The sequence below is a fragment of the Canis aureus genome, chromosome 13 (assembly GCF_053574225.1).
Source record: "Canis aureus isolate CA01 chromosome 13, VMU_Caureus_v.1.0, whole genome shotgun sequence".
Classification (NCBI taxonomy): Eukaryota; Metazoa; Chordata; class Mammalia; order Carnivora; family Canidae; genus Canis; species Canis aureus.
Genome location: NC_135623.1, coordinates 16,293,077 through 16,312,453, shown reverse-complemented (window position 1 = coordinate 16,312,453; position 19,377 = coordinate 16,293,077). Strand labels below are relative to the sequence as shown.

The 19,377-nt window shown below is 41.8% G+C and overlaps 1 protein-coding gene across 10 annotated transcripts in view; it reads right to left on the bottom strand.

Annotated features, from left to right (window-relative positions):
* The window catches only part of LOC144281958 (uncharacterized), an 80,522-nt gene that overhangs the window by 40,548 nt on the left and 20,597 nt on the right, over positions 1-19,377 (bottom strand). For 7 of the 10 annotated variants that reach the window (XR_013350330.1, XR_013350328.1, XR_013350329.1 and 4 more), the window contains exon 2: positions 11,241-12,009. The exons of the other annotated variants lie outside the window; for them this stretch is intronic. The gene's annotated coding sequence lies outside the window, so the exon portion shown is untranslated. The remainder of the gene's footprint in view (positions 1-11,240; positions 12,010-19,377) is intronic. 10 annotated transcript variants of the gene reach the window in all.

Genomic DNA, 19,377 nt, shown 5'->3' with positions numbered 1-19,377 from the left:
TCTCTTCCCTCCCTCTGGTCTCCCGCCAAGGCTTCCATCGACCAAACCCAACCAGAGAGCCCCTCCTGTGCCAGGTATCTCATACCATATCATTTAGTTCTCATGACAGGCAGCTGTTACTATCTCCACTTTTAGCTGGGAAAACTGTGGCTCAGAAAAGTTAAGTAATTCACCCAAGGTCAAAGAGCTAATAAGTAGCATTGCTGGGATTCAGCCCAAGCCTACTGAGAAACAGAGCCTGGGGTTCTTTGTGCTTTGTGAAAACTTCAGGGGCAATTGTTGATCAGTGGCTCTGAGCCTGGAGAGCTTAACATGACAAAAGTCTGAGAATAGGTTCTAACCTAGTTTTTCAACCTCATTTCCCAAGTTATTGCTCTCTGACTATCCTAAACACACACACACACACACACACACACACACGCACACGCATGTGAGGTGCTCCAGCTACACTAGTTTCATCATTTTTCTACTTGCATTTCAATTTCATGCCTCTGAGGTTTTGCAGTTTCCTTTGTCCTCGTTATATTCCCTCCACCTCCTTCTCTGCCTATTAAAATCTAACTCATTCTTCAAAGAACAATTAATACTCCCTTTAAAAAGCCCCCAGTTGGACTGAGTCATGCCATCTTTTGTTGTCTCATAGCACCTCACCAATATCTTTTTAAAAGTATGTCTTTCATTCTGACCTTAAAAAAAAATTCACATGCCTGTGTCCCCACCAAATAGAAGGCAAAAGTGTGGAATAGAAAAAAGCACAGGCTTTAAACCACATGAACTAAGTTCAAATTCTGGCTTCCCACTTGCTTACCTTGGGCAAATTTCTTGCCTTTGTTTCCTCATCTGTAAAATGGAGCTGATAACAGCTGAAACTGGTTTGGTTGTTTGTTTTTCTTAAAAGATTTTGTTTATTTATTCATGAGACACACACACACACACAGAGGCAGAGACACGGGCAGAGGGAGAAGCAGGCTCCATGCGGGGAGCCTGACGTGGAACTCGATTCCGGGTCTTCAGGATCAGGCCTTGGGCTGAAGGTGGCGCTAAACCACAGAGCCACCCGGGCTGCCCAAGGTTTGGTTATTTGAACATTGAATAAATAATATTCATATGAAAAAATCACATTTCAAAATTTTTTTTCAATTTCCCTACTACACCACCTCGCACATACACACATGTAAGTTCCTCATTAGGAGGGTGGATTCTTAAGCAAACAGAGATGGGCAAAGACTCCTTTAGGCCTCCAGAGTGCTATATCGTTTTATACAGGAAAGAGATTGAAAGATAAGGAAGAAAGAGTTGGGGGGAGCGGGTGCAGAGAGGAAAAGGGAAAGAGGCCGGAGAGGAGGATTTTGTCAAGAACTTGAAGCAACAGATCTGAAACCCCTTAGGAAAAGAAAAACTTAAGGAGAATTCTAAGGAAATTTTCCTGTATGGCATGTAATATGACACTTTCCTCTGACTTTGTATAAAAACATTCAGTAAAATCCACATTCTTCATCAGTGCTTTGGGAGTAGGTTTAGTTTTTGTTATTTGTTGGTTTTTTCATCTCAACCACCATTTAAGGTTGGAGTGAAGTAAGAGCTAGACTGCCTCAAGGAGGCCTAGCGACATGTTGAGGTTACAGATGCAATGTTCTGGGCTCATTATAAATGCTGGGCCTCCTGTGCCTTCTCTCATCAAGGGCAGGAACCTCCCTCAGAGCACAAAGCCTACTGTGGTAGGTACATTTGAGAGTGTCTAAACAGTTTATGGCTCTTTTCTCCCTTTTTGAGAACTGGGGAATGTCTCTCTGTAGTGCAGCCTTGTTAATACCATGCAGCTCTCTACCTCTTCTATTTACACTAACATTTAAGTTTAAAGTTGCTTTTTTCAGGTCATTGAGGAGTCTTACTGCATAAGAAGGTGGATTAGAGGGATCCCTGGGTGGCGCAGCGGTTTGGCCCTTGCCTTTGGCCCAGGGCGCGGTCCTGGAGACCCAGGATCGAATCCCACGTCGGGCTCCCGGTGCATGGAGCCTGCTTCTCCCTCTGCCTGTGTCTCTGCCTCTTTCTCTCTCTCTCTGTGACTATCATAAACAAATAAAAATTAAAAAAATAAAATCTTAAGAAGGTGGATTAGAAATTTCCTGTTTCAGGTCAATCTGAGTCTCTTCCACAGTTACCATGGCTCTCATTAAGACCTCAGGAGGAAAAAAAAAAAAAAAAGACCTCAGGAGACTTGTGACGGCTATCGGAGAGCTTAAAAACATGATGTACTACTCAGATTGTGATGCATATCCTCCTGGTTCAGGGTGTCAGGAAAGAGTTTCATGTACCCACCACTACAATCGATGCCTTGCTCATGTTTTACTGAAAACTGAACCACCAAGGTCTCATTCTCATTGCTGAATGGCTTAAACCTGATTGAAATGGCATAAAACTTGGCATCTTCACTGGTCTGGACAACTGGGAGCAGAGAAAACAGAATCTTGGGATCCCTGGGTGGCGCAGCGCTTTGGCGCCTGCCTTTGGCCCAGGGCGTGATCCTGGAGACCCAGAATCGAATCCCACATCGGGCTCCCAGTGCATGGAGCCTGCTTCTCCCTCTGCCTATATCTCCGCCTCTCTCTCTCTCTCTCTCTCTCTCTGTGACTATCATAAATAAATAAAAATTAAAAAAAAAAAAAGAAAACAGAATCTTTAGGCTTAAATATTCACAGAACAACCAGGGAGACCCTGTGTTCAGTTTCACCAGTCTTGGGTACTTTCTCACACACCTACTATGTGCCACGTGCTATGCTGGATTCATTACCTTCTTATTCAAGTCCCAGAGGAACTCTGCAAAATGATAATTATGTCTACTTTACAAATTAGAAGTCTAAGTCATAAAGAGGTGAAGTAACATGCCTAGGGCCACATTGCTAATAAGGAACTAAACTGGGATTTTAATTCATGTTTATCTGATTCTTTCTTCTCCTTATATAGTCTGCCTTTACTTTTCAAGAGATAGTTAAATTTCATTCTGCAGCTTTACATAACAAGGCCCTGTTTATCCTGAGACCCCCAGAACATTTCTAGTCTAAGTACATTACCTTATAGATGAGGAAACCAAGCCCCAGAGAAGGAAATTACTTATCCAAGATCACTTAATCACAGTAGAAGCCAAGTGTCCTGACTTCCAAGTCCGTGGTCTTTCCATTATTCCTTGCTGCTGCCCAACTTCCTGGTTATGACTCTGTCACTTTAACTCTTGGAACCTGTTGCCTCATCAGAAAATGTGGATAATATTCCTACCTCACAGGGAGCCCATGAAAGTTGAATGGGTAAGAGAAGTGAGACGGACTTTGTAAACTGTCAACATAAAATGCAAGGGGCTATCATTACTTATGTTTAAAGAGGATCCTTCTTCCATGATTCCATAGCTCTCTGTACTTCCCTGGATCACAGTAGATTGCAACTAGGTTTATTTCAGTCTCTGAATAGTTTTTAAGCTCCTGAAGAGCAGGGGCATCTTTATGTTCCTAACTTCTAGCCAAGGCCTGGCACAGAAGAAGTGTTCAATAAATATGTATTAAATTGCAGAGAAGAATCACAGCTCCTGATTCAGCTATCTCTCAAGCTTTTATTGCACACCAGTGTCTGTGCTAAGCACTTTCATGTCTGATACTGCATTAGAAGCTGTCTGCTTACTTCCCCAAAGACCTCACATGAGGCTAGAGTAGCCAGAAAAGACGTCAGGCGAAGAGAGTGGGCCCGAGGGAAAGAGCACTGAACCCATAAGCTGAAGACCAAGCTTTGAATCTCTGCTTTACCAGATCCTGCTATGTGGTCCAAAGCAATCCCCCTTCTTACTGAGCCTCATTGATACCCAAGAGTCCTTCTAGACAACCAAGGAGAACCTAATGAACTTGAGTAAGATGAGACATGAGGGGCAACAAACAAGAAATCAATCACACAGAGGAGATGCGTGGCGGCACAGACTGCCCCCAGAGCCACAAAGAAGGTGTCCCACGAGTCACTCAGTCTGCTATTCTCTCTCCTTTGGAAACAATTTTCCAGAGTGGATTTAAATGAGATTTTAAAATGCTCAAGCCGGTTTATAATTCTCTCCTGTAATAAACATGAAAATGAGATTCATAATAGTAGCCAAGAGAGAGAGATGGGAAGTTACTCCAGAGGACAATCAATGGGTTCTATTTATAGGATAAAAGCTTTCTCAGACAAGAAAACCCTTGCCTGTAGACCTTGTCCTCCGAGCTCCCCCTTCCTTCATAATATTATTTGGCTCTAAGAGCAGCCCTGTCTGATGAGTGGCACTTGAGGAACTTCAGAAAGCTCAGTCTGGTGGAAGAGACAGACAAGTTCGTAGGTCCCTAAAGGGAACTTGTCAGATCCATGTCTGTGTGCTGACAGGGAGCCCGATCTGGGGCTTGATCCCAGGATCTTAGGATCATGACCTGAGCCAAAGGCAGATGCCTGACCGACTAAGCCACCCACTTGCCCCTGAATACCTGTTATTTAATAAATGAGCATTATTATTTTTGTGGACAGTTCATTCTTCTCTATCTACTACTTTTTTTTTAAAGACTTTATTTATTTATTTGTTCATGAGAGACACAGAGAGAGAGATAGAGACACAGAGAGAGAGATAGAGACACAGGCAGAGGGAGAAGCAGGCTCCCTTTGGGGAGCCAGATGCAGAACTCGATCCCAGGACCCCAGGATCATGACCGGAGCCGACGGCAGACGCTCATCCACTGAACCACCCAGCTGCCTACTTCTGTTTATTCTAAGGAAGAGAAATGAATTGATAATATGGATAAAAACAATGGCATAAAAGGCAGAACTTTTTTCCTGTCAATTCGTATATTCCTGAATTTCAGCATTTACCTTTATCCTTTTCCTGCAGTAAATTTTCCCGCAGTAAACTGACATTACCACAAACCAGCCTATGTTTAGATTCCACCAGTTGCATTTTCATCCATCAATGGGAAGAAAAGCAACATATAGAAATGATTTGTGTTTTCTTAAAGACAATAAGTGCAATAAGTGCAGCTGAGGTTGACCATGCCTGCAGGGACTGTACAGGATAACACCGATATTTTCTGAAATCTCTTCTCCTATCTGATGCCTAAACTCTACCATTTACTCACTATCATGTGGTATGGCTCAACTACCCAATATTTGAGCCACTTCCACATTAACGCTCCACCCTACCATCCTCCATGGGTGTGAAGTCCTAAAAACCACCATGGCAATGTATGGTTGAAAGGCTTGGGGCATTCTCTTCAAAATAGAGAGAAAAAATATGGTTAGGGGAACGAAGCCCTTATACATATTTATGTCTAGTAAGATAAAATAATAAAATCACCTCAGCAAGTAAAGAGATTAGTAATACCATTTTATACTTCTTGAATTAGTAATGATGATATTAAATAATCAATTTCCATTTGCCCTTCTTTATTGCTTAAACTTTTTAGACTCTCCCTTGCAGTTTTGAGGAGATGCTGATAAATTTGTTTTGCTTTGGCATAGATGGCATTCAGACAAAGAGGCATTCTTTTTGGGACCTGGCACTCCATCCAAACTTTCAGTGCCTTTCTGATTTTATGCCTCAGAGTTGCTGACTCCCACTACCTGGTCCCGTGGTGGTCCCAGAGTCACAGGGCAATTTGGCAGCTCAAGATGGAAGAGGCCTCAGCTGTAGCCTTTATTTCATCTCCTCTCCACAGCTGAATGGATATTCTCAAATTCCACTACCCAATATCTGGGGTTATTGCCTAGTTCTGCCCATGAAAACCCCACTGCAACCCACATCCAGTAAGACCACCCTCAGCTGGCTCCGTCAGCATCTTTACTCAAATCTGACAACTCACCTACCTCTTGCCATGAGGCCTGGGGGATGGATTCGCTTTCCACGGTCTTCCCCTGTCTCTCCCAAGATGTCACTGTTAGACAGGCCAGGACCTCTCCACCACCTCAGAGGCACCACTGCCAATACCGTGTATGTTGTAGCTGCTCTTCAAACCAGATGTGTATTTACTGTGTGTTCTATAACCTCTGATTCCTTCACCCAACACCGAAGCTACCTAGTCCATCTTTTTTTCTTCAGTCACATCCTGGGATCCAATGTATAAATTCAATATTGTATGTATTGTGCATCACTCTCCTAAAGGATCTTACTTCGTATACTATATATGTCAGCATATGGCGTACATTGCCATATAATGTAAGAACACAATGCAACCAACTATCTGTCATATCAACTAAAGTACCAAATAAATTCTGAACAGTGAAAAAAAAGATAACAGAGGATGAGTGTGACCACCTCGCCCACCACTCCTGACGGCGGGGCCCTATGAGCTTCTTTTCATACTTCGTTGCCATGGTTAGACTGGAGCGAACACCACTTCCCTGATTGATACCAAAGTCAAAAGATTTGTTATGTGTTTGGCCTTCATGTGGGTGCCTAAAAATTTCGTCTCATAGTTAATGCTATGAAAAGATACCATTAGTTTCATTTTGTATCTAGCAAGTGGTGGACCTGAGATGTGAACCCATGTGTCTGATTTCAGACCCAGCCTTTCTTCTGGAATAAGGGAAGATACAGGGGAAAGTGCTATGAAGAACAAAAAATTGTATAATCATACTAACAGCTACTGTTCAGCAACCATATGTCAAGCATTGTGCTGAGCGCTTCCCATGCATTATCTCACTACATTCCTATAATGGCTCTGTGACAAATGGGCTATTTTTCTCCTATTCAAAAGATGAGAAAAGTGAAGGTTAGAAACTTGTCCAAGAGCCCAGTTCATAAGTAAGTAGGCAAGCCAGATTCAGACCCAGGCCTCCATAACACTAAAATCTTTACTTTTAACACTTGGCAGGTTAAAAGTATGGCTTCCGACAAGGTGATGTGTGTGAAAAGCCCCTTATAACCTAGAGTGCACAGCAAAGGTAAGAGACATAGTACTTTAGAGTTTGTAATTAATACAATTGTTTGTGTATAATTTGAATAATGTCTGTCTTCCCAGACAACACCACAGACTGGTAAGTTCCGTAACTATTTTACTTACTGTTGTGTACCAGTATCTCACACAGAGTTAATTGCCAAAATATTTGTTAATGACTGAATGGATGTATGTATGGCCTGCCTTTGCATATGCCATAAGATTCTCAGGTTTACAAATGGATTGATTCATTTACTAATCCATTAGACACATGTTACTTGAATTTAACAAGTATGTAGAAACAGTTGTACAACTTTAATCTTGAACTTTATGGTGAGAGAAGTTAGGACAGAATTCAGAACTTTTATAGGTAATTATTTTTCTGAAGGAACAATATCGATACATATCAAACCTGACACAATTCAAGATATCCCAATAAGGAGTCTTTCTTGTTAGAATAGTGTCACATGGTTTAATAAAGCCCTACTTTAATGTTTTATACTTCTCTTCCTAGCATCATTATATTTTAACATCATAGAAGGCTCAAGCCAGAATGACTCTTAGTAATCATTTCATCTGACCTCCTCATATTACAGGCAAGGAAACTGAAGCCCAGAGAAGGAAGTGACTTGCGCACAAAAGTTGTCAGTTGCAGAGCTGAGATTAGAACCCAGTCCTTCTGTACCCTGGCTCTGGGTTCATTATTCCTTCATTCAACAAATATTTCTTGAGCAAGGTACTTTGTGCAAGGTACGAAGCACACAGACATGGATCTGACAAGTTCCCTTTAGGGACCTACGAACTTCAGAAAGCTCAGTCTGGTGGAAGAGACAGACAAGTAGACAATCACAATTCAGTGTGGTAAGGACAGTGATAGAAGGAAGCACAAGGGCAGTGAAATTCAGAAAAGCTCTATCTGTTCTCCTAAGACAGAGCAGACTTCAGAAAAGGCAAGCCTGAAGAAGTAAGAATTGAAGGCGAAGAAAAGGTGAGTAGTGGGTGTTCCAAGTGGAATGGCCTCCACATGAAAAGACCCAGAGGCATCAAACAGCATGATGCTTCAGGGAAAGTGCAAACTGTACCATATAGTGTCCAGGGAGGAGGAGAGGAAAGCAAATAGGGGCCCGCTCAAGGAGAGCTCTTATTGAGAGCAAGAAAGCAGTGTATCAACCAAGGTTGGATGCTATTATATTTTTTCCTCTGATAAATCTTTCCTTCAAATCGGTCAAATATTGGGATGCCTGGGTGGCTCAGTGGTTGAGCATCTGCCTCCAGCTCATGGAGTGATCGCGGGGTCCTGGGATCCAGTTCTGCACAGGGCTCCCCGCAAGGAGCCTGCCTCTCCCTCTGCCTATGTCTCTGCCTCTGTCTGTGTGTCTCTCATGAATAAATAAATAAAATCTTTTAAAAAATTGGTCAAATATTGTCCCCAGAGATCCAGTCAACAAAAAAAGAAAAAAAAAAGTTTGTGTTGTGGCCAAGATTGTGAATCGGAGAAACCGCCAAGGAGCCGACACCGATGCAATCACACGACCTTGTTTATTTACAAGCTCGAGCCTGGGTCCAACTATACCCGACACAGCGGAGCAGGGACTTGGACCCTGAGACTAAGAGGCTTAGCAACTTTATAGGTGCCAGTGGCCAATGGGATAGGCAGAAAGTTGCACAGTCATGCTGGTCCTCTGAGCCAGATTTCCGGTTAGGGTATGTCCTGGTCTTTGACTAGGGCGGGGCAGTGCCCTAAGTAATAAGCAGGTCAGCACAAGGCGGGTGCAGCCCGGAATAGAGCCAGTCCTGCTCTGCTTGTCCAGGGGTAGGGGATTTTGTTAAATTTCCTGGGTCCCACAGTTTGGAAACTGGTACATCTAGCTGATGAATGCACATAATCATATCCAAGTCTGTAGAGATATAAACCAAGGAGTCCACATAGCCATGGTTCCTATGTCAAATGAACTTATCTCCACATTGCACCTCTCACCATGTCTGGCTTGTGAAGTAGCTCAAATCCAAAGACTGAGCTAGGGACTCATCTCTGCCACTAGCTTTAGCAGCCTCTTAAACCTCACTGAGATTGAAGTTCTTCATCTATAGAAAGAGGTTACCTAACTTACTGAGTTTCTGGGAGAATTAAATAAAATAGCATGCAACACAGTGTCAGGCACATTGCAAGTGCTCAATAAATACTGCTTGAAGCTAAATCTCTGCACGTGTGTGTGTATACAAAGATGTATAACATGAATGGTCAAGAGAGAGGACTATTTTTCAGCCTTGAAGGTAAAAGTTGTGCCTTCCTCAATGCCTAATCCTGAGCTTGGGACGCTATAGGTCTTTTAGAAAATGGTTGTATAATTACATGAAAATATACATTTGCTATATTTATTCAACATCATCATTATATTTTACAAAAGATAATTTTCTAGATAAAGTTCAATTCTTCAGGTGCCAACATTTTAACTACCATTTTCAATGGAAAATTTTTGTAAATGTTTTAAGAGACTCTGATCTCTTCTATAGAGTATCTCCAACAAAAATGTAAAGTTCCTTGAAGACTGTAACTCTGTATTAGGTTATAATGCACAGCAGAGTTGTGGGTTTGCTTTGACATTTTTCTGTCTCCATTGTTTCTGTTCTGCTGTGAGCATGCACACTTCTCCCTGAGGTCAATGCATTTGCCTCTGGCAATCTACTCAGCTCTCAAGACCCGGAACCCACATCCCTGCTTACCTGCCTATCAGCCTCTCTGCCCAATTACTTGCCTTTCTTTTTACCAGCCAGTCTATCAGTGTGTTGGTCACATAGATTGTAGCCATTCACATATTTATCAACTGATAAAATGCCTCGTGGGGTAGTGAAGAGCACTCGATAACAATCTGAGCCTTCCCGCCTATTTTTGTATATGACTTGAGCCAACCACTTTTCTGAATCCGTTTGCTTCTCTGTAAATAAGGTTTTTATTTAAACTCTTCAAAGAGAGGACTACTGTACACATAGTAAGTGCTCAATGTTTGTTGAATGACAGATTGGCAAGAGGATAAAGTTAAATATGATAAGAATTGTGGGACCCAGGAAATTTAACAAAAATCCCCTACCCCTGGACAAGCAGAGCAGGACTAACTCCATTTTGTGCTGCACCCGCCACCTCCTGTATGACCCCCACATGACCTGCTTATTGCTTAAGGCGCTGCCCCACCCTAGTCAAACCGCTGGGCAGACCCTAATAGGATATCGGCTCATAACAATGTAACCCCGCCTTGTGCCCGCCAAAACTGGGCGCCGATTCTGACCAAAGTAATAGACCAGCTCAAATGGATACTATAGGGTAAAATGTAATTCAATCAGCCACCTGCGTGTGGACCGGCATGACTGCAACTTTCTGCATATGTTACAATCCCATTGGCCACTGGCCCCTATAAAGCTGCTATGCCTCTTAGTCTCGGGATCCAAGTCCCTGCTCCGCTGTGTCGGTTACACTTGGACCCAAGCTCGAGCTTATAAATAAACCCTTGTGTGTTTGCATCGGTGCCGGCTCCTCGGTGGTTTCTCGGATTCGCAATCTTGGGCACAACAATAATTAAAATTATTGTGATTATTAATAATTATTAAAATAGTCATTGAATGAGCATCTCTAGTAGGTCCTCCGTTCATTTTATAGGTTGTCATTTTTAAACAACTATACCCCAGGAAGCACGAAGCCAAGTCTGTTGGTAAAGTGAGCATTAGTTAGGAGCCTAATTACTCGAAGTGGAAGACACCTTACATATTTAGAGCTCCTGTACTCTTCCAGTGTGAGCGCTAGACATCAACGTACTAATAAGAATCTCTGGAGCCCAGCCTTCAAGGAGCTCACAGTCTAATGAGAAAGGCAAATAAAGTGTGTTTTTCTTATAGTTCTTGATTTTTCAAAGGAAAATAATTTTTTGTAGAAACTGTAAAAAAGGGCAGCCCCGGTGGCGCAGCGGTTTAGCGCCGCCTGCAGCCCGGGGTGTGATCCTGGAGACCCAGGATAGAGTCCCACATCGGGCTTCCTGCATGGAGCCTGCTTCTCCCTCTGCCTGTGTCTCTGCCTCTCTCTTCGCTCTCTCTGAATGAATAAATAAATAAATCTTTTTAAAAAAAAAAAGGAAAAGAAAAAGAAACTGTAAAAAACCCAGAGGCAACTGATAAGCAGTGAAAACACCTAAAATCTACCTCGCAGAGATGACCATTGCCAATATTCTGATCTATTTCCTTCTAGCCTTGTTGTTTTCTGTATGTTAACAATGGCCCCTGCTCCCACCTCCACACCCCTGCAGCCTCTGCAGAGACCCTTACCATCAGTTTGCACTTGAGACCTGGAAAGACCAGCTGGATCTGGTCTCTTTAGTTTGGGCATCTGTCCAAGGTGATTCTTCCTCAGGCCAAGCATGTCCAAGTATCCACAATTGGCAGATGGTCTCAATCGCATATCAGTTGGAGGCCTGAGCAGCAGGCTGCTTCTCTGTCCTCTGAGCTGTCCTCCATGGGTGCGAGCCAGCTGGGCACAGAGGCCCTTTGTCTCAGAATGTCTCTTTGGCCAAGTTTTCATGGTCAAGTTTGAGAGTTGACAAAATTAACTTACACACACAAAAAACCCCCTTGTAACTTCTGCATCATTTAGATCCTCATCTGGATTCTAGTTTCTTTCTGCCTGATTTTGTACTTTTGCAAATGGCACTACCATTGCCTTAGCCCTCCCCTCACACTTATTTGTATCACTAATTCAGTGATTCTCCAATTCAATAAACCAACATTCCTGCATATTTTAATGTGCCAGCCCCTATGCAAGGTATCAGATTCCAAAAGCTCATTTGCCCCTGAGGCCACTGGTAATACTTCCTGCTGGCCACCTGACACCTAGCAGCTTGTAACAGTGGCCAATACTTCCTTTATGGAGGCAAGAGACCTGAGTTCAACAAGCATCTCTGCCACCGACTCACTGTGTGACGATGGGAAAACCACCTCTCCTCTCTGGGTCTCAGTTTCATCCGTACGACGAGAAGGTTGGATTCTAAAGGCCTGGCATGCCCTCTGGATGCTGGGCAGCTTTGTGGCCTGGAGTAGTCTGGGAAACAGCAGAAAGGAGCTTAAGTCAAACCCTGAAACAAATCCTTTACATGGTCCTGCCATGTCATATCCTCTCTCTGGACCTCAGTTTTCTCATCTATATATGAGAAGAAGGAGGCCATTTGGGGCTAGATGAGCTTGCTGGGCTCTCTCAGTTCTGACATCAAAGAATCTAAGATTTACCTTTTTTGAGGTTGCTACTACTACTCAAAAAATGTGAGCTAGAAGGACTTCAACTTACTGCAATCATGGGAGGCACTGAGGTAGAGGTCACACAAGAAAGATCAATTTTTATATCATATGGCCTAAGTTCATTTTCTGGCTTAGCCTTTTAATAACCATGTGACATCAGACGAATTATTCAACCCCTCTGGCTTCAGTTAGACTGTCTATAGACTGGGGAAAAGAATAACTTCTTCACAGAGTTGAGGTGAGGGTTGGAGTATGTAAAGCATCGTGCCTACTGAGTAAGACTGTGCTTAATAAAGGTTCCTTAAGATTTCTGATATAATTTCGTTGTAAAAACTAAAGTTTAAAAGGAGGAAATTTATTTCCAAGCAGAACAACACTTCTCTTAATTTTTTATTAGTGTTTTTTTTAATTAAAATACTAACTAGGGGGATCCCTGGGTGGCTCAGTGGTTTAGCGCCTGCCTTTGGCCCAGGGCATGATCCTGGAGTCCCGGGATCGAGTCCCGCATCGGGCTTCCGGCATGGAGCCTGCTTATTCCTCTGCCTGTGTCTCTGCCTCTCTCTGTCTCTCTCTCTGTCTATCATAAATAAATAAATAAATCTTTAAAAAAATAAAAAATAAAAGACTAGTTCATGGTAGGAAATAAAACATTAAATTCACTGGAACTCCATCATCTACCTTTCACATTTCGGTATATTCTATTCTTTTTTCCACACGCAAATGTATTTTATAATAGTGACAATGTATATCTTAGATATGGTCTTGTATATTTTATATCTAAGCCTCTATCATAAAAATTTCCCTATGACATTAAAGACTTTGCAAGCATTCTATGGATGTATCATATTTTACTTGACTGGGCTCCTACCATTGGACATTTAGGTTTGTCTCCAAATGTTCTCAACTATTAATCATTCACCTCCAACTCCACTGACTTTCCCTCCACACCAGTTTAGCCATCTGCCCTTACATTCACATGTTGGGCCTTATCATCACTAAGGACTCTTCCATTTCTGAAATTTCAACTCAAACTTCCCCTCCATGATCGTGGACTCCCACCCTCCAATTCTCATACTTTGTTACTTGAAGTACATCTGTTCTTTGATCCTCTCCATTTTTTTTTTTCCAGTTGATGGGCTCCTTCCTATCTAAATTTCACAGTGCGGGGATCCCTGGGTGGCTCAGCAGGTTGGCGCCTGCCTTTGGCCCAGGGCGCGATCCTGGAGTCCCGGGATCGAGTCCCATGTCGGGCTACCCGCATGGAGCCTGCTTCTCCCTCTGCCTGTGTCTCTGCCTCTCTATGTCTATCATGAATAAATAAATAAAATTTAAAATAAATAAATAAATAAATAAATTTTACAGTGCTTCTTTCTTTCCACAAACTTTTGAGTATTTTCTGTGTGCCAGGTACTGCACCAAATGCAAATCTGTAATATTGAAAGAGATGTGGATCTATCATCTTATCACTCCTCTCAACCCCCTTGCCCATATGCCATTCTGCAAAACCCTCACCTCTTTCATCCAAACCTGCCACTCTCAATTTACATTCCAAATTACCAAACTGAACTTTCTACTTCTCTCAGTTCTCCAAAATAGTGTATACCCGTTCTATTCATTTTCTGGTCCTCATCTACTCTTAAACTTACTGTAGTCAACCTTCCACCTCCACCACTCCACTGAGTCATCAGATGGTATTCTAACTATAAAATCCAATTAATGTTTTCCAGACTTTGCCTTATCTTTTGGCACTAACTGAATGACTTGAGAAAGTCATTCAAAGATGAATGGATAAAGAAGATGTGGTCTATGTATACAATGGAATATTACTCAGCCATTAGAAATGACAAATACCCACCATTTGCTTCAACGTGGATGGAACTGGAGGGTATTATGCTGAGTGAAATAAGTCAATCGGAGAAGGACGAACATTATATGGTCTCATTCATTTGGGGAATATAAAAAATAGTGACAGGGAATAAAGGGGAAAGGAGAAAAAATGAGTGGGAAATATCAGAAAGGGAGACAGAACATGAGAGACTCCTAACTCTGGGAAGCGAACTAGAGGTGGTGGAAGGGGAGGTGGGTGGGAGGTGGGGGTGACTGGGTGATGAGCACTGAGGGGGGCACTTGATAGGATGAGCACTGGGTGTTATTCTATATGTTGGCAAATTGAACACCAATAAAAAATAAATTTATATTTAAAAAAGAAAGTCATTCAACTTCTCTGAACTTCAGTTTTCTCATCAGTGAGAGATAATAGCATCTTTCTGATAGGACTGTTGAGAGAGTCAATAAAATAATGCATAAAGAAAAAGAATTCACTGTTACACCATAGGCATTCAGCAGAAATTAAGATCTGATTCACTGAATTTGATTTCCTGGGTCCTTGACAAGCAGGAAGGGTTTATCTTAGCTATTATGAGCATTCTTATCTCTAAAAAGGTCATTTCCCAGGGCAATTCTTTCATTCACTCAAAAAAATAAATAAATAAAAAATTAAGCACCTACTATGTGCCATTCTAGGGGTTGCAGATACAGCAATGAATACAACAGAGAAGCACTCTGTTATCAAAAAGCAAAACCAACAGTGACAAGAGAGAGAACGGGTAAATGCACAAATAAGAAACTTATCATATACTGAAAAGCATTCTAAAAAATTAATCATGCAGAAGTTCACAAGGGGAAAAAAAAAAAAAAAGAAGTTCACAAGGGAACTTTTAGAGGAGCTGGAAATGTTCTACCTATTAATTGTGGTGGCGGTCACACAGTTTCAAAACGCATTGAATGATACATTTCATACACTTCAAATGTGTACATTTTATTGTATATAAATTATAATCTCAAATTTTCTACAAGTAACAATTAAATTTATAATGAGAAAAAATGCCATTTCGTGAAGAAATTTTTAAATAATATAATAAAAATATTTAAAATACCACCAGGAAATTGTGTTAGCTCTGAATTTGTCATGTACAGTCACATGCCTTCCTTCTGAAGGAGCTGGAAAAAGCATCATAATCCCAACAGTGATATCCTGTCAAATCCAAACAACCTCCATCCCAGTCAGGAGGCCTGGGCCCTCTCCCTCATTCTGTATCCATCTGAGCCTCCATGTGAGCTGACACTGCAATATGTCACCTTTGCAAACTTACAGACAAGTCACCACAGCCACAAATTTCCATTGTGTTTATTCAACTCCTTTTTTTCAGGAAAAGTAGCCATCACTGAGCAGTAGTTCTGTGTCACACCTTGGACCAGGCACAAAGGATAGAGCTTGTTCCTGTCCTCAAGGGGGATGAGAATCTGTTGGGAAACATAATGTGTTGCTGTGCAAGGTGATTTATGCTAAACCAGTGGTGAGCAAGGCTGTTGTTAGGGGAGCACAAAGGAGGCACCTAGTGACAGCCAGCCTGGTGCCCGGGAGAGTTCCTCAGTGAGCTAAGGAATAAGTAGCCTTTCATTCCATGTCCACTGCTACCGTCTTTGCTCAAGTCTGCCCCATTTCATGCTTGGATCGCAACATAGCTTGGAGTTATCAACTCCACTATCACCCTCTTCAACTGGACTTCCAGACTGACTGTAAGAGCCATTCATATTTCTAAAAAAAAAAAAAAAAAAAAAAAGACAAAATTTAACTCCTTACTTTCCAATTTTACTCTTTGTATCCCTCCTCTCTCCACACCCCAATATGACACTGGTTTCCTCAATTCATCTTATTGATGATTTGTGTTGAATCTCTGCTATTTCTGCTCACTCTCGGTGGACTCTCCTTCCTTCTCTGTGTTTGTCTAGAAAATGTCTGCTCATCTTTCAGGCTCTGCTAAACGATCTGTTAGATCTTTTATGAAGATGCTCTTGATTTCTCTCCCAACGAATTAGAAATCAACATTCCCTCATTTGAATTGCTACTATAGCATGTAACACCTTTTTTGCACTTACTGGTTTACACATCTATCTTTTTCATGAGGTCATAAACTCTTTAAAGACAGGAGAATAATCTTATTCATCTCAGTGTCCCAAGTACCTACCTCAGAAGCTGGCAAACATTTTCTGTAAAGTGCCAGATAGTAAATATTTTAGGTTCTGGGGGCCAGATGTTCTGCACCAAACTACTTAATTCCGCCCCTTTATAGGGCAAAAGCACACGGGAATGGGCCTGGCTAGGCTCCGATAAAACTTTACTTACAAAAACAAGCAGCAGGCCGGATTTGCCCAGTTTGCTCATTCCTGACCCAATATATCACGGACTTACAATAAGTACCTGATGAACTTATTTTCCACGTAGAACCAAGTGGCAGAGGCAGGGTTTGTATCACAGTACGTTCTGTAGCAGATGGTAATGGTTTCTTGTCCATTCTTTCTTGGTATTTACTTCTATACACCAAAGGCCTCTTAACAAAGAACACCTACAGCTCTTTGTCTTGAAATTTGTTTGTTTTTATCTTTGCGGCCCGAGAACATACTTGGCTTGTGCTGAGAGTAAACTGGGAGTTTTAGAGATTTAATGTCACCAGAAGCAGCCTTGAACTCAGTGATGGATAGGGAGTTGGTGAATAATTCCTCACCCCGCCATTAGGATACCCTGAATGTGTCCTATACTGTCACTAAGAGCTCCCCAGCATAATTGAGCTTCAGTTGGCAACTAGCATGGTAACTAGCATGGTAATGTATACAGGCCTTCACTCCCCTGCCTCAGGACCCTACTCCTGCCCAGGTTTTCTGACATCCTAAATAAGCTACTTGGATTCTAAACTAAACCAACACACACATTCATTCTACTACACCAAAATGTTTAGCCAGAAGACCCCAGCTAAAATGCTTCTGGTACCTAAAAAGTAACATACAAATTATTATTTTTCTTCAACATCACTATTCCTCAGAGAAATGCAAATTAAAACCACAATGCACCTCACACCTGTCAGAATGACCAAAATCAAAAACACAAGAAACAAGTATTGGTGACATGGAGTAAAAGGAACACTTGTGCACTGTTGGTGGGAATACAAACTGGTGTAGCCACTATGGAAAACAGAATGGAGGTTCCTCAAAAATTTAAAACTAGAGGGGCACCTGGGTAGCCCAGTTGGCTAAGTGTCAGACTCTTGGTTTTGCCTCTGGGCATGATCTCAGGGTAATGGAACTGAGCTCCCCATCAGGCTCTGTGTTGGGTATAGACTCTCTCTCCCTCTGCCCCTCCCTCCCACTCTCTCATTCTCTCTCTCTCTCTCTTTTTATTTTAAATATTTTATTTATTTATTCATGAGAGGCAGAGAGAGAGAGAGAGAGAGAGAGAGAGAGAGAGGCAGAGACATAGGCAGAGGGAGAAGCAGGCTTCTTACGAGGAGCCTGATGTGGGATTCGATCCTGGACCCCAGGATCACGCCCTGAGCCAAAGGCAGATGCTCAACTGTTGAGCCACCCAGGTGTCCCGAATCTTTTTTTTTTTTTTAAGATGTATTTATTTACTTGAGAATGAGAGATAGGGACTTGTATTAATATGATATTTGGTAGGGCACTTAGGTGGCTCAGTGGATTGTGTCCTTTTTTCCTTTTTTTTTTTTAAGGCAGCTGAACATGCCCCTCTTTTAAAAAAAATATTTACTTATATGATAGAGAGAGAAATACAAGTAGAGAGAGGTGCAGAGGGAGAGGGGAAAGTAGGCTCCCCATTGAGCAGGGAGCCCAACGCCAGCTGGATCCCAGGACCCTGGGATCATCACTTGAGTTAAAGGCAAATGCTTAACCAACTGAGCCACCCAGGAGTTCCTAAGTATCTGACTCTTTATCTCAGTCCAGGTCTTGATCTCAGGGTCGTGAGTTTAAGCCCCGTATCAACTCTACACTGGGTTAATACATATATTTGGCAATAAAAATACATATATTTGGTAATAAAAAATTCACAAAGCTCCTTTTTTTCATTTGAATAAAGTCTTACTACTGTGTTTAAAAATAAATTACCAGTATCCCCTAGAATATTGACACAGGATAATCCAGCTATTGTTTTTTAAAAAACAAAACAAAACAAAACAAAACCCAGGGCTCTTAGAGACTGGAACCTAGAATAGGCTCTGCTATAAACCAGCTGTGTGACCTTGGGGAAAACACTTAACTTCTTAAACAAAGAGATTTTGTTCCCTTTCTGGTAAATAGTCACTTAACTGGGTTTTCGTAAAAAATGAAATAAGCTATCTTATTAAAACTGTCCCATTGGGTTCCCTAAATGGAACTCTAAGATGGTTTTGTCTCCAAGTCTAAAAATCCTTTTCTTAATCTTCATTCTCCTTGGCCTCAGTTAATTTATTATAGGGGTACGCAATGTTGTTATTCCTAATACCGTTTCATTCATTATCTTTTTCACCTGCATGTAGCTTGTGTTCTCATTTATGTTACTAGCTTCCATAGTCAGGGACTCTATCTTATGCTTATTTATAATTAAATGAACTCATATATTTGAAAATGGTTTACAGACTGTGAACTGCCTTGTTTTTATTCCATCAAGATGTTTTGAGCACCCACTGTATGCCAATCATTGTACCACACATTAAGGATACAGAGAGAAGTAAGAATTGGTCTCTGGGGGCGCCTGGGTGGCTCAGTCAGTTAAGCATCTAACTTTGGCTCCTGTCATGATCTCACAGTCCTGGGATCAAGCCCCCTTTGGACTCCTCACTCCGTGGGGAGTCTGTTTGCCCCTCTGCCCCTCCTCCCACTCAGACACTCTCTCCCCCGACCCAAATATATAAAATCTTGAAGAAAAAAAAAAAAAGAGTTGGTCTCTGATTCAAGAGCTTAGTGAAGGAGACAGTTTATGCTGATATATAAATAAATTACCACACAGTGAGATGTATAAAGATAGGGGTATGAGAGCACCAGTAATGGAAAGGCTATGAGAGCACCAGTAATGGAACTGATTTTCCTGAGAGACAGCCAGACAAAACCAGGTTCCGGTGCCAATTCCATCGTTTGCTAGCATGAGATCTTAGCTAAGACACTTAACCTTTAGATCTCAGGTTCCTAACCTGGGAACTGAAAATAAGTATACCTTCCACACTAAATTGTCCTGAGGATTAAATAAGATGATAAATGCAAAGAATCCAGCATAGGGTTTCTATATAATTGTGTCCAGCACAAGTGCATTCCTTTTCTTCTCTCCTAGAAAGGGAAGGTAAGAAAA